Source organism: Ranitomeya imitator, chromosome 3 (assembly GCF_032444005.1).
Source record: "Ranitomeya imitator isolate aRanImi1 chromosome 3, aRanImi1.pri, whole genome shotgun sequence".
NCBI lineage: Eukaryota > Metazoa > Chordata > Amphibia > Anura > Dendrobatidae > Ranitomeya > Ranitomeya imitator.
This window is the reverse complement of record NC_091284.1, coordinates 474,384,364-474,397,715: the sequence shown is the minus strand read 5'-3', so window position 1 is coordinate 474,397,715 and position 13,352 is coordinate 474,384,364.

The window sequence follows — 13,352 nt, the reverse complement described above, 5'->3', positions numbered from 1 at the left end:
AAGCCGAGGAAAAAGACAAGTCAATGCCCATCCTACCACAAAAGGCTCGCCAAAACCTCGAAACAAACTGGGAACCTCTGTCAGAAACGATATTCTCTGGAATGCCATGTAAACGAACCACATGCTGGAAGAACAATGGCACCAAATCAGAGGAGGAAGGCAATTTAGACAAGGGTACCAGATGGACCATCTTAGAAAAGCGATCACAGACCACCCAAATGACTGACATCTTTTGAGAGACGGGAAGATCTGAAACAAAATCCATAGAGATATGTGTCCAAGGCCTCTTCGGGACCGGCAAGGGCAAAAGCAACCCACTGGCACGAGAACAGCAGGGCTTAGCCCGAGCACAAATCCCACAGGACTGCACAAAAGTACGCACATCCCGCGACAGAGATGGCCACCAAAAGGATCTAGCCACTAACTCTCTGGTACCAAAGATTCCAGGATGACCAGCCAACACCGAACAATGAACCTCAGAGATAACTTTATTCGTCCACCTATCAGGGACAAACAGTTTCTCCGCTGGACAACGATCAGGTTTATTAGCCTGAAATTTTTGCAGCACCCGCCGCAAATCAGGGGAGATGGCAGACACAATTACTCCTTCCTTGAGGATACCCGCCGGCTCAGACAAACCCGGAGAGTCAGGCACAAAACTCCTAGACAGAGCATCCGCCTTCACATTTTTAGAGCCGGGAAGGTACGAAATCACAAAGTCAAAACGGGCAAAAAACAGCGACCAACGAGCCTGTCTAGGATTCAAACGCTTAGCAGACTCGAGATAAGTCAAGTTCTTATGATCAGTCAATACCACCACGCGATGCTTAGCTCCTTCAAGCCAATTACGCCACTCCTCGAATGCCCACTTCATGGCCAGCAACTCTCGGTTGCCCACATCATAATTTCGCTCAGCAGGTGAAAACTTCCTGGAAAAGAAAGCGCATGGTTTCATCACTGAGCAATCAGAACCTCTCTGCGACAAAACAACCCCTGCTCCAATCTCAGAAGCATCAACCTCGACCTGGAACGGAAGAGAAACATCTGGTTGACACAATACAGGGGCAGAAGAAAAACGACGCTTCAACTCCTGAAAAGCCTCCACAGCAGCAGAAGACCAATTGACCACATCAGCACCCTTCTTGGTCAAATCGGTCAATGGTTTGGCAATACTAGAAAAATTGCAGATGAAGTGACGATAAAAATTAGCAAAGCCCAGGAACTTTTGCAGACTTTTCAGAGATGTCGGCTGAGTCCAATCATGGATGGCTTGGACCTTAACAAGATGCATCTCGATAGTAGAAGGGGAAAAGATGAACCCCAAAAATGAAACCTTCTGCACACCAAAGAGACACTTTGATCCCTTCACAAACAAAGAATTAGCACGCAGGACCTGAAAAACCGTTCTGACCTGCTTCACATGAGACTCCCAATCATCCGAGAAGATCAAAATGTCATCCAAGTACACAATCAGGAATTTATCCAGGTACTCTCGGAAGATGTCATGCATAAAGGACTGAAACACTGATGGAGCATTGGCAAGTCCGAATGGCATCACTAGATACTCAAAATGACCCTCGGGCGTATTAAATGCAGTTTTCCATTCATCGCCTCGCCTGATTCGCACCAGATTATACGCACCACGAAGATCTATATTGGTGAACCAACTAGCCCCCTTAATCCGAGCAAACAAATCAGATAACAATGGCAAGGGGTACTGAAATTTAACCGTGATCTTATTTAGAAGGCGGTAATCTATACAAGGTCTCAGCGAACCATCCTTCTTGGCTACAAAAAAGAACCCTGCTCCTAATGGCGACGATGACGGGCGAATATGCCCCTTCTCCAGGGATTCCTTCACATAACTGCGCATAGCGGCGTGCTCAGTCACGGATAAATTAAACAGTCGACCTTTTGGGAATTTACTACCAGGAATCAAATTGATAGCACAATCACAATCCCTATGCGGAGGTAGGGTATCGGACTTGGGCTCATCAAATACATCCCGGTAATCAGACAAGAACTCTGGAACCTCAGAAGGGGTGGATGACGAAATTGACAGAAATGGAACATCACCATGTACCCCCTGACAACCCCAGCTGGACACCGACATGGATTTCCAATCTAATACTGGATTATGGGCTTGTAGCCATGGCAACCCCAACACGACCACATCATGCAGATTATGCAATACCAGAAAGCGAATAACCTCCTGATGTGCAGGAGCCATGCACATGGTCAGCTGTGTCATGATCCCAATGGCAGGGGATCACTAAAGGACAAGCACAGATACAAACAAGCTCTAGGGCGATGGAACCTGAGCTGACCGCGACCCTGAACCTAACACACAAATAAAAGTAGCCGGGGAACGTGCCTACGATGATCCTAGACGTCTCGCTCCAGCCGAAGATCTAACTTCCCCTATTAGAAGAAACACAGACCTCTCTTGCCTCCAGAGAAATACCCCACAGAAATAGCAGCCCCCCACATATAATGACGGTGAAATGAGAGGAAAGCACATACGCAGTATGAAAACAGTTTCAGCAAAATGAGGCCCGCTAAAGCTAGATAGCAGAGGATACAAAAGTGAACTGCGCGGTCAGCGAAAAACCCTTCAAAAAACCATCCTGAAATTACTTGAACTCATGTGCCAACTCATGGTACATGAGGAGCAATTTCAGCCCACTAGAGCAACCAGCAGCAATAATCACATATCTGCAGGCTGGACTAAAAACCAAATAAAGCAAAACACCAAAACAGGAAAATCCAAACTTAGCTTGACCAGAAGGTTCTAGGAGCAGGGAGCAGAGGTAACAAGACACACTGGATACATTGATAACCGGCGAGGAAATGCCAGCAAAGCCAGGTTAAATAGGAAACTCCCATATCCTGATGGAACAGGTGGAACCCAGAGACCCAGGAAAGGCAAGTCACCCAGTACCATCAGTAACCACCAGAGGGAGTCCAAAAACAGAACTCACAACAGTACCCCCCCCTTGAGGAGGGGTCACCGAACCCTCACGAGAACCACCAGGGCGACCAGGATGAGCCCTATGAAAAGCGCGAACCAAATCATCAGCATGAACATCCGAGGCAACCACCCAAGAATTATCCTCCTGACCATAACCCTTCCACTTGACCAAATACTGGAGTTTCCGTCTGGAAACACGAGAATCCAAGATCTTCTCCACAACATACTCCAATTCTCCCTCCACCAGCACTGGAGCAGGAGGCTCAAGCGAAGGAACAACAGGTACCTCATACTTCCGCAACAACGACCGATGGAATACATTATGAATAGCAAACGATGCCGGGAGATCCAAACGAAACGACACAGGGTTAAGAATTTCCAAGATCCTATAGGGACCGATGAACCGAGGCTTGAACTTAGGAGAAGAGACCTTCATAGGAACAAAACGAGAAGACAACCACACCGAGTCCCCAACAAGAAGTCGAGGACCCACGCGGCGACGGCGATTAGCAAACTGCTGAGCCTTCTCCTGGGACAACTTCAAATTGTCCACCACATTCTGAAAAAACAGAGGGACCAACTCAGAGGAGGAAGGTAACTTAGGCAAGGGTACCAGATGAACCATTTTAGAAAAGCGATCACACACAACCCAGATGACGGACATTTTTTGAGAGACAGGGAGATCCGAAATAAAGTCCATGGAAATGTGCGTCCAAGGCCTCTTCGGGATAGGCAAAGGTGACAACAATCCACTGGCCCGAGAACAGCAAGGCTTAGCCCGAGCACAAACCTCACAAGACTGCACAAAAGAACGCACATCCCTCGACAAGGAAGGCCACCAAAAAGACCTGGCAACCAAGTCTCTTGTACCAAATATTCCAGGATGACCTGCCAACACAGAAGAATGGACCTCGGAGATGACTCTACTGGTCCAATTATCCGGAACAAACAGTCTCTCAGGCGGACAACGATCAGGTTTACCCGCCTGAAACTCCTGCAAAGCACGTCGCAAGTCTGGGGAGACAGCAGACAAAATCACCCCATCCCTAAGGATACCAGAGGGCTCAGAATTTCCAAGGGAGTCAGGCACAAAACTCCTAGAAAGAGCATCCGCCTTCACATTCTTTGAACCTGGCAGGTATGAAACCACAAAATTGAAACGAGAGAAAAACAGTGACCAACGAGCCTGTCTAGGATTCAGACGCCTGGCAGACTCAAGGTAAATCAAATTTTTGTGATCAGTCAAGACCACCACACGATGTCTAGCACCCTCTAGCCAATGACGCCACTCCTCAAATGCCCACTTCATGGCCAAAAGTTCCCGATTACCAACATCATAATTCCGCTCAGCCGGCGAAAACTTTCTAGAAAAAAACGCGCATGGCTTCATCACTGAGCCATCGGAGCTTCTCTGTGACAAAACCGCCCCTGCTCCAATCTCGGAAGCATCAACCTCAACCTGAAAAGGGAGCGAAACATCTGGCTGACGCAACACAGGAGCAGAAGAAAACCGGCGCTTAAGTTCCTGAAAGGCCTCCACAGCCGCAGGAGACCAATTAGCAACATCAGCACCCTTCTTAGTCAAATCCGTCAAAGGCTTAACAACACTAGAAAAATTAGTTATAAAACGACGATAGAAATTAGCAAAGCCCAAGAACTTCTGTAGACTCTTAAGAGATGTAGGCTGCGTCCAGTCACAAATAGCCTGAACCTTGACGGGATCCATCTCAAAAGTAGAAGGGGAAAAAATATACCCCAAGAAAGAAATCTTCTGGACTCCAAAGAGACACTTTGAGCCTTTTACAAACAAGGAATTGGCCCGCAGGACCTGAAACACCTTCCTGACCTGCTGAACATGAGACTCCCAGTCATCAGAAAAAACCAAAATATCATCCAAATACACAATCATAAATTTATCCAGATATTCACGGAAAATATCGTGCATAAAGGACTGGAAGACTGAAGGAGCATTAGAAAGTCCGAAAGGCATTACCAAATACTCAAAATGGCCCTCAGGCGTATTAAATGCGGTTTTCCACTCATCACCTTGCTTTATTCGTATAAGATTATACGCACCCCGAAGATGAATCTTAGTGAACCATTTAGCCCCCTTAATGCGAGCAAACAAATCAGTCAACAATGGCAAAGGATACTGATATTTTACGGTAATTTTATTCAAAAGACGATAATCTATACAAGGCCTCAAGGAACCATCTTTTTTGGCCACGAAAAAAAAACCTGCTCCCAAAGGGGACAAAGATGGTCAGATATGTCCCTTTTCCAAGGACTCCTTAACATAATCCCGCATAGCAGTATGCTCTGGCACTGACAGATTGAACAAACGACCTTTAGGAAATTTACTGCCTGGAATTAAATTTATAGCACAATCGCAATCCCTGTGAGGAGGAAGCGAACTGAGCTTAGGCTCCTCAAAAACATCCCGATAGTCAGACAAAAACACAGGAATCTCAGAAGGAGTAGATGAAGCGATAGAAATCGGAGGTGCATCATCATGAACCCCCTGACAACCCCAGCTTAACACAGACATCGATTTCCAGTCAAGGACTGGATTATGAGTTTGTAACCATGGCAGACCAAGCACTAGGACATCATGCAAATTATACAGTACCAGGAAGCGAATCACCTCCTGATGAACAGGAGTCATACGCATGGTCACTTGTGTCCAGTACTGAGGTTTATTCATAGCCAAAGGTGTAGAGTCAATTCCCTTCAAAGGAATAGGGACTTCCAGAGGCTCCAGACTAAACCCACAGCGATTGGCAAATGACCAATCCATAAGACTCAGGGCAGCGCCTGAATCCACATAGGCATCGACGGAAATGGATGATAATGAACAAATCAGAGTCACAGACAGAATGAACTTAGACTGTAAAGTACTAATGGCAACAGACTTATCAACCTTTTTTGTGCGTTTAGAGCATGCTGATATAACATGAGCTGAATCACCACAATAAAAGCACAACCTTTTTTTTCCGCCTATAATTTTGCCGTTCACTTCTGGACTGAATTTTATCACATTGCATTATCTCAGGTGACGGTTCAGACGACACCGCCAAATGGTGCACAAGTTTGCGCTCCCGTAAACGCCGATCAATCTGAATAGCCATAGTCATAGACTCATTCAGACCAGTAGGCGCAGGGAACCCCACCATAACATCTTTAATGGCCTCAGAAAGGCCATCTCTGAACCTTGCAGCCAGGGCGCACTCATTCCACTGAGTAAGCACCGACCACTTCCGAAATTTTTGACAATAAATTTCTGCTTCATCTTGCCCCTGAGAGAGGGCCAACAAAGCTTTTTCAGCCTGAATCTCTTGGTTAGGTTCCTCATAGAGCAAACCCAATGCCAGAAAAAACGCATCCGCATTAAGCAACGCAGGGTCCCCTGGTGCCAATGCAAATGCCCAATCCTGAGGGTCACCCCGCAGGAAAGATATAATAATCTTGACTTGCTGAGCAGGGTCTCCAGAGGAGCGAGATTTCAAAGAAAGAAACAACTTGCAATTGTTCCTAAAATTCAGAAAACGAGATCTATCTCCAGAAAAAAACTCTGGGACAGGAATTCTAGGTTCAGACATAGGAGCATGTACAACAAAATCCTGTATATTTTGAACCATAGCGGCAAGATTATTCAGGCTGGAAGCCAAACTCTGGACGTCCATGATAAACAGCTGGGATCAGAGCCATTCAAAGATTAAGAGGAGGAGGAAGTAGCCAGGCTGCAATAAGGCTAGGCAGCAAACTCTGAGGGAAAAAAAAAAAAAAACTTCCTCAGACTACTTATCCTCCTACTTCAGCCAATACAATTAACACTTTGTGGGCCGGTTATACTGTCATGATCCCAATGGCAGGGGATCACTAAAGGACAAGCACAGATACAAACAAGCTCTAGGGCGATGGAACCTGAGCTGACCGCGACCCTGAACCTAACACACAAATAAAAGTAGCCGGGGAACGTGCCTACGATGATCCTAGACGTCTCGCTCCAGCCGAAGATCTAACTTCCCCTATTAGAAGAAACACAGACCTCTCTTGCCTCCAGAGAAATACCCCACAGAAATAGCAGCCCCCCACATATAATGACGGTGAAATGAGAGGAAAGCACATACGCAGTATGAAAACTGTTTCAGCAAAATGAGGCCCGCTAAAGCTAGATAGCAGAGGATACAAAAGTGAACTGCGCGGTCAGCGAAAAACCCTTCAAAAACCCATCCTGAAATTACTTGAACTCATGTGCCAACTCATGGTACATGAGGAGCAATTTCAGCCCACTAGAGCAACCAGCAGCAATAATCACATATCTGCAGGCTGGACTAAAAACCAAATAAAGCAAAACACCAAAACAGGAAAATCCAAACTTAGCTTGACCAGAAGGTTCTAGGAGCAGGGAGCAGAGGTAACAAGACACACTGGATACATTGATAACCGGCGAGGAAATGCCAGCAAAGCCAGGTTAAATAGGAAACTCCCATATCCTGATGGAACAGGTGGAACCCAGAGACCCAGGAAAGACAAGTCACCCAGTACCATCAGTAACCACCAGAGGGAGCCCAAAAACAGAACTCACAACACAGCTGGGTCCAGTATTGAGGCTTATTCTTGGCCAAAGGCGTAGCATCAATTCCTCTCAAGGGAATAGGACACTGCAAGGGCTCCAAGAAGAACCCACAACGCTTAGCATATTCCAAGTCCATCAAATTCAGGGCAGCGCCTGAATCCACAAATGCCATGACAGAATACGATGACAAAGAGCAGATCAAGGTAACGGACAGAAGAAATTTTGACTGTACTGTACCAATGGTGGCAGACCTAGCGAACCGCTTAGTGCGCTTAGGACAATCAGAGATAGCATGAGTGGAATCACCACAGTAGAAACACAGACCATTCAGACGTCTGTGTTCTTGCCGTTCAACTCTGGTCAAAGTCCTATCACACTGCATAGGCTCAGGTTTAAGCTCAGGTAATACCGCCAAATGGTGCACAGATTTACGCTCACGCAAGCGTCGACCGATCTGAATGGCCAAAGACATAGACTCATTCAAACCAGCAGGCATAGGAAATCCCACCATGACATCCTTAAGGGCTTCAGAGAGACCCTTTCTGAATATAGCTGCAAGCGCAGATTCATTCCATTGAGTGAGTACAGACCACTTTCTAAATTTCTGACAATATGCCTCTATCTCATCCTGAGCCTGACAAAGAGCCAGCAAATTTTTTTCTGCCTGATCCACTGAATTAGGCTCATCGTACAGCAACCCAAGCGCCAGGAAAAACGCATCAATATTACTCAATGCAGGATCTCCTGACGCAAGAGAAAACGCCCAGTCCTGAGGGTCGCCACGCAAAAAAGAAATGACGATCCTAACCTGTTGAACTGGGTCACCAGATGAGCGAGGTTTCAAAGCCAGAAATAGTTTACAATTATTTTTGAAACTCAGAAATTTAGTTCTATCTCCAAAAAACAAATCTGGAATAGGAATTCTCGGTTCTAGCAAAGAATTCTGAACCACAAAATCTTGAATATTTTGAACTCTTGCCGTGAGCTGATCCACACATGAAGACAGACCTTTAATGTCCATTGCTACACCTGTGTCCTGAACCACCCAAATGTCTAGGGGAAAAAAAAGGCAAAACACAGTGCAAAGAAAAAAAAAATGGTCTCAGAACTTCTTTTTTCCCTCTATTGAGAATCATTAGCACTTTTGGCTTCCTGTACTGTTATGAAAGGCAATTCAGTATCACAATGGACATGGAGGTCAGAGCACATACAGTGATCTGACAATAACCCCAAATCATAGAACGAGCTCTGAGACGTGGGAACTCTGCAGACCGCAATCCCTAATCCTCTCCAAACAACACTAGAGGCAGCCGTGGATTGCGCTTAACTCTGCCTATGCAACTCGGCACAGCCTGAGAAACTAACTAGCCTGAAGATAGAAAATAAGCCTACCTTGCCTCAGAGAAATACCCCAAAGGAAAAGGCAGCCCCCCACATATAATGACTGTGAGTAAAGATGAAAAGACAAACGTAGGGATGAAATAGATTCAGCAAAGTGAGGCCCGACTTTCTTAACAGAGCGAGGATAGGAAAGATAACTTTGCAGTCTACACAAAACCCTAAAGAAAACCACGCAAAGGGGGCAAAAAGACCCTCCGTACCGAACTAACGGCACAGAGGTACACCCTTTGCGTCCCAGAGCTTCCAGCAAAACAATTAGACAAGCTGGACAGAAAAAATAGCAAACAAATAGCAAAGAAGAACTTAGCTATGCAGAGCAGCAGGCCACAGGAATGATCCAGGGAAAAACAAGTCCAACACTGGAACATTGACAGGAAGCCAGGATCAAAGCATTAGGTGGAGTTAAGTAGAGAAGCACCTAACGACCTCACCAGATCACCTGAGGGAGGAAACTCAGAAGCCGCAGTACCACTTTCCTCCACAAACGGAAGCTCCCAGAGAGAATCAGCCGAAGTACAACTTGTGACCACAGGAGGGAGCTCTGCCACAGAATTCACAACAGTAACTCAAAAGATTTGCAGGTATTCGGTATTGACCGAGTAAGATGTGGCATCAGGGGTGGCTACATGAGACGTACTTTAGCTTAATTAGAATGCCGCTGGATAGCAACATTGGGTACGATGGCCCCGAATGGTTTGAATGAGCAACTTAGCTTTGCGTCTTTCTTGTAATATACATGGTATTGGTTCGTCTTCTCCCTGTCTTTAGATTTTAATTCTCTGTTTTTGTATTCATGTAGTACTTTCATCTCATATTATTTCCATCACTGTCTGATGTCCTGAGTGCTTATGAGTCTCTGTAAAATCAGCATACATCATCTGGAGAATATTCGATATCTGGCTGATGAAAACAGCATGCCATCCTTTCTGAATGGAGCCTCAGTGCATAAATTTTTATTAAATCGCTATATGTAATGTGTTATATTTATACAATTTTTTCCTAAAATGGTTTTTCAATATTTTCAGGTTATTGTATATAATGTTTTTATGTACTCTTTCGCTTCTATTTAACATAAATGTTTATTGCACATGTATATTTTTTATACAGTGGGGCAAAAAAGTATTTAGTCAGTCAGCAATAGTGCAAGTTCCACCACTTAAAAAGATGAGAGGCGTCTGTAATTTACATCATAGGTAGACCTCAACTATGGGAGACAAACTGAGAAAAAAAAATCCAGAAAATCACATTGTCTGTTTTTTTAACATTTTATTTGCATATTATGGTGGAAAATAAGTATTTGGTCAGAACAAAATTTCATCTCAATACTTTGTAATATATCCTTTGTTGGCAATGACAGAGGTCAAACGTTTTCTGTAAGTCTTCACAAGGTTGTCACACACTGTTGTTGGTATGTTGGCCCATTCCTCCATGCAGATCTCCTCTAGAGCAGTGATGTTTTTGGCTTTTCGCTTGGCAACACGGACTTTCAACTCCCTCCAAAGGTTTTCTATAGGGTTGAGATCTGGAGACTGGCTAGGCCACTCCAGGACCTTGAAATGCTTCTTACGAAGCCACTCCTTCGTTGCCCTGGCGGTGTGCTTTGGATCATTGTCATGTTGAAAGACCCAGCCACGTTTCATCTTCAATGCCCTTGCTGATGGAAGGAGGTTTGCACTCAAAATCTCACGATACATGGCCCCATTCATTCTTTCATGTACCCGGATCAGTCGTCCTGGCCACTTTGCAGAGAAACAGCCCCAAAGCATGATGTTTCCACCACCATGCTTTACAGTAGGTATGGTGTTTGATGGATGCAACTCAGTATTCTTTTTCCTCCAAACATGACAAGTTGTGTTTCTACCAAACAGTTCCAGTTTGGTTTCATCAGACCATAGGACATTCTCCCAAAACTCCTCTGGATCATCCAAATGCTCTCTAGCAAACTTCAGACGGGCCCGGACATGTACTGGCTTAAGCAGTGGGACACGTCTGGCACTGCAGGATCTGAGTCCATGGTGGCGTAGTGTGTTACTTATGGTAGGCCTTGTTACATTGGTCCCAGCTCTCTGCAGTTCATTCACTAGGTCCCCCCGCGTGGTTCTGGGATTTTTGCTCACCGTTCTTGTGATCATTCTGACCCCACGGGGTGGGATTTTGCGTGGAGCCCCAGATCGAGGGAGATTATCAGTGGTCTTGTATGTCTTCTATTTTCTAATTATTGCTCCCACTGTTGATTTCTTCACTCCAAGCTGGTTGGCTATTGCAGATTCAGTCTTCCCAGCCTGGTGCAGGGCTACAATTTTGTTTCTGGTGTCCTTTGACAGCTCTTTGGTCTTCACCATAGTGGAGTTTGGAGTCAGACTGTTTGAGGGTGTGCACAGGTGTCTTTTTATACTGATAACAAGTTTAAACAGGTGCCATTACTACAGGTAATGAGTGGAGGAAAGAGGAGACTCTTAAAGAAGAAGTTACAGGTCTGTGAGAGCCAGAAATCTTGATTGTTTGTTTCTGAACAAATACTTATTTTCCACCATAATATGCAAAAAAAATGATAAAAAAACAGACAATGTGATTTTCTGGATTTTTTTTTCTCAGTTTGTCTCCCATAGTTGAGGTCTACCTATGATGTAAATTACAGACGCCTCTCATCTTTTTAAGTGGTGGAACTTGCACTATTGCTGACTGACTAAATACTTTTTTGCCCCACTGTATGTACGCTTTCACTTATGTTTACCGTAAATTACCATATTAGCACTTGTCACTTTGTCAGTATACTTATAGGGACTGAGTATGCCTACTTATAGATTAGTTTTAACACTTTTATTTACTAGATATTACCTTTCACTGTAGATCTGCTGCCCCTTTTTGTGCCCTCTTTCAAGATGGAGATTTCAGTGCGTGTGCACTGCGGCAGGGTACTTGGCGCATACCTCCCAGCAAGGAAGTGACACGGTGGGTTTATGACGCCATGAGGGATTTCCCTCTACCCGCTTGGTCACGTGGACGGCTGGGGCAGATGCGTTGTATGTGGCCTATGAGGCGGTGCGCCAGTAATGGCACTGATTATGACAAACAGCTGTTACATTTAGATAAATAACACTCAGTTAACACACACAGCTACAGCCCCCCGAGGAAGCCCACGCGAAACGCGCATCGGGGCTGCAACTGGACACACACTGGCAGATATTCATGGGTAAGATGAGCATTCCTTAATGGGTGATCTCCTTAGGCTTTGAACACTCTTGGGAGACCCCATTGTTTACCTATTACACTTTTCTTTGCACTATGCACTTTTTGGAACAGATACTATATAGTTAGATCTGCAGGGTGCAATCTTTTGAATAGGCATGCAAGTAAAGGTACCGTCACACTTAGCGACGCTGCAGCGATACCGACAACGATCCGGATCGCTGCAGCGTCGCTGTTTGGTCGCTGGAGAGCTGTCACACAGACCGCTCTCCAGCGACCAACGATGCCGGTAACCAGGGTAAATATCGGGTAACTAAGCGCAGGGCCGCGCTTAGTAACCCGATGTTTACCCTGGTTACCATCCTAAAAGTAAAAAAAAACAAACAGTACATACTTACCTACAGCCGTCTGTCCTCCAGCGCTGTGCTCTGCTCTCCTCCTGCACTGGCTGTGAGCACAGCGGCCGGAAAGCAGAGCGGTGACGTCACCGCTCTGCTTTCCGGCTGACCGACGCTCACAGCCAGTACAGGAGGAGAGCAGAGCACAGCGCTGGAGGACAGACGGCTGTAGGTAAGTATGTAGTGTTTGTTTTTTTTTACTTTTAGGATGGTAACCAGGGTAAACATCGGGTTACTAAGCGCGGCCCTGCGCTTAGTTACCCGATGTTTACCCTGGTTACCAGTGAAGACATCGCTGAATCGGTGTCACACACGCCGATTCAGCGATGTCTGCGGGGAGTCCAGCGACCAAATAAAGTTCTGGACTTTCTTCCCCGACCAGCGACAGCACAGCAGGGGCCTGATCGCTGCTGCGTGTCACACTGGACGATATCGCTAGCGAGGACGCTGCAACGTCACGGATCGCTAGCGATATCGTCTAGTGTGATGGTACCTTTAACCTTTTTCTGCTATCACAGTGTAGATTGTCCTTCATGCAATGAGCTTAGTATGTGCCTCGTCGTTATAGTCGGTACATTTTTATATGTTTATATTCTTCTAATAAAATATAATTAATTATACATATATTTTTTCTGGACTTTTACTCCGTGGGTAATTTGTTGGATTTATGTAAAAGAAGAGGTTGGACAAAGAAATTACATCACAATTCTTTTTTTTTTTTGTTAAATAATATATCTTTATTCAGCTTACAAAAACGCATGAAAATCCGCATGAAAATCCGCATAAAAAATGCATCAAAAACGTGCGGATTTTC